The following is a 6,702-nucleotide window of genomic DNA, read 5'->3' as shown; positions in this document are numbered from 1 at the left end:
TTTACAATATTTATTTTATTTAACTAATTTATGCATGAATTAAAATTTATTACTATTTATTAAATAAATATTCTTTTTCTTCGTGACAAAATAATAGGAAAAGAAATAAAATTAAAATAATGTATAAAAGATAACAAGGTACATGGTTATCTGTTTTTTTAATGAATAAAACCAACAAATATTGAATCCATATATCAAAAAAGAAAAAAAAATAAAATAAAAGATCAAAAACAATTTCTTTTTAAAATAAAATTTACTATTTATGAAAAAATATAAAAGTATTACATACAAAATAATATATTATACATATATATATATATATATATATATATATATATATATATACATACATATAATTCATGTCATTACATGAAATTCTTTTTATAATAATAAATTTGTCTTCTTTCTCTTTATGTAATAAGATGTTTCGATGTGTTTTCCTTACTACACTTAATATATTAATACAATTAGTTTATATAATATTTTATAATTTTATACTAATAATATTTGCATATATATATATATATATATATATTAGTTCGTATTTGTATATTTTTAAAAATATGGATTATTTATTTATTTTTTTAAATAAATATATTTAATATTAATATATTTACTTATAAAATGACTTGGTGCATTAGCATATTTCAATAAATTTCCTCATATATTAATATAAAAAATAATACAAATCATTATGACATATAAAAAGTTGCGTGTGACTTTAAACTTATTTTTTTTTTTTTTTCTCATTAAAAATTATTGCTTAATAAGAATTATTTTATTTCATTTTATTTTACTTGAAAATTAATATAAAATTGTTATTAAAATATATTTTTTTTTCATGGTTATATGTATTGCTAAAAAAATACAATATTAATAATTATTTATAATTTAATCGATATTAAAACATGTAGTGCACATATTATATCATATATATAATATATGTTTTTTTTTCTTAAAAGTGTGCAAGGCAAGACGCATATGTATATTACATATATATATACATAATTATGATTTTTTTTTTTTTTTTTTTAACACAAATAAAAGGAATAAAAAAATATATTAAAATTAAAATATAACATATAAATGTTCGGTGAAAAAATATATTTTTTTAAAGATAATTTATATAAAAATTATATATAATATATATTCGTTATATTTGAAGCGAATATCAATATAATAAATATATGAATTGCTTTTTAAATATTAAAAAATATGTGTAAATATAATAAATAAAAAAAAAAAAAACTAAAAATATTAATGTGAGGAATAAAATATATTCTTCAATATATATTATAAAAATTGAATCATAAAAAAATATTATTAATTTTAGGTTCAATTGAAATATTTATTTATTAAAAATTTCTTTTTATATCTATTTACCTCTCTGTTAAAAATGATAAAAATTATAAAAATAATGTTTTAAAAACTTTAAATATTTTTGTTTAGTTCAGTATGCACATTTATATTTTTATATTTGTAATCATTATTTAAGTATTATCATATAATAGATTATTTTTTATATCATATTTTTAATATTTTGTTTATGTGTGTTTATTAAACCATGTGGTGAATTTTGAATTTTTTTTTTTTTTTACAATTCATTTTAATTTTAACATTCAAAATTAAAGATAAATCTAAAAATAATTAACATTATATAATGTTCTTTCAAATAATATATATATATATATATATATAATTTGTAATTTTTTTTTTTTTTTAATTATGTTAAATATATTTTTAAATAACAATATTATTATTTTTTTATTAATATGCTAATGAATAAAAAGATTTTGTTATGAAATATTCAATTCACAGAAATGTATTTTTAGACCTTTTAATTTATAATATTACTTTATATTTATATTTTTTCCCAAATAATTTCCTTTTAAATCCTTTTTATAATATAATTAAATATATATATATATATATATATCACTGTTACAAGTATAATAAAATTAAATTATTAATTTATTCATGTTATTTGTGTCGTTTTGGTTTTCAAAAGAAAAAAAAATTATTTATTAAGTATTTCACTAAAAGAAAAAAAATAAAATAATAAAAAGACGATTATCTGTTCTATAAGAATTCTTAAAATATATATCTATTAGAAAATGAGAAAATTTATATGTGGAATGATAGATTATAATAATAATTTTCTATGTATTTCTATTTCCTAAAATTTTCCTAATGTTCCATGATATAATTCACATTTTAATTTTATAAAAAATAAAAACTGTAATCATGTTCATGTGTCAAATGTTTTCAAATATTTATTTATAATAATAGAAACACAATATGAAGTATATATTTTATTAAAAGTTTTTACTATAGAACGTTTGAAATTATATAAATAAAATCCCCAAATATATTCAACCTACTGAAAAGCATAATGTTTCTGTATTAAATTAAAATATTCAAATTTATTTAAAAATAATAAAAATGACGTTCAATTTTTTTTCATAATATTTTTATTATATTTGTGATTATAATAGATTTATTTTGTTGTTATGTATATGTTGATGATAACATTTTTTTATTTTTATGTACACAATACTTTTTTTTTTTATTTTTTTGGCTGTATGTTCATAATATTTTTTTTTTTTTTTTGTATGTTCATAATAAATATTTATTTGTTTCTTTTCTCACAGAAGAAATGATGATGTGGTTAGAAATAAAATAAAATAAAATAAATATATATACATATACATATACATATTTTTGTAGATATTTCGTTTTAATTTGTTTTTCCCCATTTTTCCATCATATATCATTCTATATTCTAAAATATATAAATACGTACTATTATGATATACATACATACAAATACACAATCCATTTACTTATTTACAGAGTATGAATAATATTTTCATGTTTAATGTAGAAAAAAATTATTCTAAAATGAAAAAAGCAAACAGAGAAAGAGAAATTCATGAGTTTATGGCATCTAGGTTTTTTGCAAAAACTTTATTTACAGTATTTCAAATGATGTTCGTTATACAAATAAGTAACGATGTAGATAAACTTGATAGAATATATCACAAAGCAGACATGTTGTGTTTATATGTACACGATGAACCTTTCTTACGTTTTGCCTATTCTTACTATGGAAGTATGTATGATAAATTAACAAATGTCTTTTTCCCAATGTATAAAAAAAAACCAACCATCCAACTCAAATATGGAAAAACATTTATTATGGCTAATTTGTATTATTTATGTTCAGTTCTTTTCTCCATGTACAATTTAAATAATTTAGGTCTTCTATGTGAATATCAAGCCGTAGGAAGTTCAAATTTCCATTCCTATAAAAAAATGTCACAGTTTATTGATAAAAAATTTATACCATTGGCGTTTTATACACTTAAGGCAAGAACAGCAAAAGTGTTGGAAGCATCTGCATGGTATAATATGGTTCTTAATGATTTCACTGTTGCAGAAATGGCAAACACGTGGCCGTTTTTAGGGTATTATATGGGAGGTAATATGTTATATAGAAATATTCTATATTTTCCAAATCACCTGCCTGAAGAATTGAGAAAACAAACAAAAGGTGTAGAATTACCTCAACCAGAATATGAACCTTCTGTTCATAGTATTGATTGGTAAGTAGGCTATGCCATTAGTCATGGTTTGTCCCTTTCTTTTTTTACATATGGTATGATGAGAGCATATGCTTATTTTCAAAATGTTATATTCTTTTTAGTAAACTCTATCCGTATTTTTCATAGATTTTATTCAATATTAGAAAATTATGTGTGCATGTACATTAAAAGATTATTCAATAAATTGACGGTTGATAAATTACTCAAGGCTATGTCAAGAGCATATACATCTACTAAAAAGGAAGGTGCTTACGAAGAAGCAATGTTATCAAGAGTTCGTAATAAAGAAAATGTAATGAAGGAGGTACAAGAGGATAAAGGTACTGACATTTCTCCTCTTCCAACGTTCGATATAATGGATTTAAAACAAAATATCAATTATATGTATAATGATAATGAGGATTATTTTGGTGATTTAGATGATAATGAACAATTTTTAAATAGTAAAGATCTTCTATATTATGATGATGGTATAGATAGAACGAAACGTTATGAATTAATTCCTTTGCAACGTTATCGTTATGATCCTTTTTAAAAATATACATATATACATATGATGAAATATAATTTTATTTATTAATCTTTTTTTTTTAAGAACAACCCGTGAGTTATTTTAATAATAAAATGTACAACTAGAATTTTCACATTTTATAATTATATATATATATATATATATATATTACTTATTAAAATTAAAGGGGTATATTTGTCTTCAAATATTAAATAATAATATATTTTTATTACAAATTATATAGAGCAACCACCCTATATCTATTAAAAATATATGTATATTTATACATGTGTATGAGTATTTATGTATGTCCAAAGTATCATATACACAAACAAATAAATTACACTAAACAAAAAAAAAAGAAAAAAAATTAAAAAAACAAAAATATATTTATATATGCAACATCAGTTTGCAATTAAGAGAAAAAAATAGTTTTCTTTTTATAACTATATACTTAAGTTTTATCCAAAGAATTTTACAATTAATGTTACATATAATATTTTCAATTTAAAAATTTTTTATAACTCACAAGTATATTTTATAATATATGCTATGAATATATATATATATATATATATATTTCGCACACGTGAAAGAATTTCTATATTTGAATAATTTTTTTTTTCTTCATTTTCTTTCCACCCATCTTTAATTTGCCTTTTTTACATTGTTCTTTTAATTCCCTAAGGGCTTTGATATCGAAATGTTCCTCTTTATATTTTAACCATGTACTTACGAGACATTCAATGAAAGAATCCTTTTCACACAATAATTCATCGTTAAATAATTTAAATGATGCTGTTTTTTCATATATAAATTTATCCATATCTGTAGTTGTATATTGGGTTTCTTTAAATCTTAAATAATCTTGATTTTATCTTCTTCTTCTTTCATTTTAATACGATTTTGTACTTCATCTCTCCAAGTTTTCCATGTATCATTTTCTATATCTACATTTACTTTATTCTTTATATAAACTTTTTTAAATTCCCAAAATATCTGCTTACATATATTATTCAAATCCCTCCTCCATTCAAAACATATGTTCTTCCATTTTCTTTCCAAATCACTACTACTATTCATTTCAATCTTTTTATATATTTATTCTGAAATATATAATGATGCCAATCTACGAGCTGTTAATTTATAACCCATATTTATTTCACCTTGCAGGTAAGGTAATTTATCATTTTCCATATGGCTAGCACACTAAAAAAAAAAAAAATAATAATAATAATAATAATAATTATTATTATTATAATAAAATAAAATAAAAATAGTTGTAATGTATATGTAAACAAATGTTATTTTAATATATATATATATATATATATTTATTATTATTTCGTATCCTTCTTATTACTTGTAATATACAAAATATAACAATAGTGAAAATTTTAAAAAATATACAATTCGCTTAAAGTTCCTGCATTTTTTTCATGTCTTTATTTAATCTCATTTTAATGACTTTTAAAACATATTACTTTTTTTAAATGTATGTTATTCGCTTTCTATAAATACATACATATATTATTCATAAAACCCTTCCAACTTTTGTTATAATAATATCCTCATAGGTTACTCTACTTCTATTAAATCTAATGTTTTTTTTTTTTCTTCTTTTTTTTGGATTTATTTTTCTAAGGTATATATTTTGGTTTTCCCATCCAAACATATATATTTACATTATATAATATAAAATATATTCATTGTCATATATAATTTTTTTTATGCATCATAATATATACAAAAAAAGGAATTGAATTTAGTAATAAAAGAATTAATAAGATTATTAAAAAGAAATGTTCTTGTCCATATATAAAATTAGTTTATACAACTATATTTTTTATTATATATTTAAAAATAACTTTTGATAATTTTTATATTTATTTAATTAGAACTAGAAGAATCTTATGCAATTTTATAATATATAACATATAGAAAATTTTTTTTTTTTTTTTGTTGTTTAATTTGTGAACATATAAATAAATAAATATATATATATATATATAATAAAATATAATATTACATATTATTATATATTTTATAAGGATTATTTTTAATGTCTTTAAACTATGATAAAGGGTCTTATATTTTTGTTCTTTATAATTTTATATATTATATTATTTTTTATTTTTTATAATTAAATTAAAATACATATTATTACATTATATATGTATATATATATATATATATATATATATATATATATATATAATATATTTTATTATTATATTTTAACTTTCAAAAAAAAAAAAAAAAAAAGAAATTTAAAAATAATGTTAAAAACTCTTCAATAATAAACCCTGAACTAATTTTATTGCACTGTTGTTTTATTTATTTTTTTTTATTTTATTTTTTAAAGCATAAAAATTTATAGTTTTTATAAAAATCTATAAAATAACCGTTTTCTTCATAAAGAAAAAAATATATATATATTATTTATATATATATGTATTCAGTATTTATAACAAATCCGACAAAAAAAAAAAAAAAAAAAAAAAATTATTAAATTAAATTATAATAACAGATGAGCTTTATAACAATCGGTATATTTAATTATTATGATATATTTTTTTTTTTTTT

General features: G+C 18.0%; 2 pseudogenes, besides 2 other annotated features; one reads left to right on the top strand and one right to left on the bottom strand.

Moving 5' to 3' along the window:
• Window positions 1-2,856: 2,856 nt before the first annotated feature.
• Window positions 2,857-4,140, top strand: PRSY57_0933800 (cytoadherence linked asexual protein 9; annotated as a pseudogene; the record flags this gene model as incomplete).
• Window positions 2,857-4,140: a sequence feature.
• Window positions 4,141-4,717: 577 nt separating this feature from the next.
• Window positions 4,718-5,575, bottom strand: PRSY57_0933700 (putative exported protein; annotated as a pseudogene; the record flags this gene model as incomplete).
• Window positions 4,718-5,575: a sequence feature.
• Window positions 5,576-6,702: the final 1,127 nt, after the last annotated feature.

This window comes from Plasmodium reichenowi, chromosome 9 (genome assembly GCF_001601855.1).
Source record: "Plasmodium reichenowi strain SY57 chromosome 9, whole genome shotgun sequence".
Lineage (NCBI taxonomy): Eukaryota > Apicomplexa > Aconoidasida > Haemosporida > Plasmodiidae > Plasmodium > Plasmodium reichenowi.
This window is presented reverse-complemented; position numbering and strand designations above follow the sequence as displayed.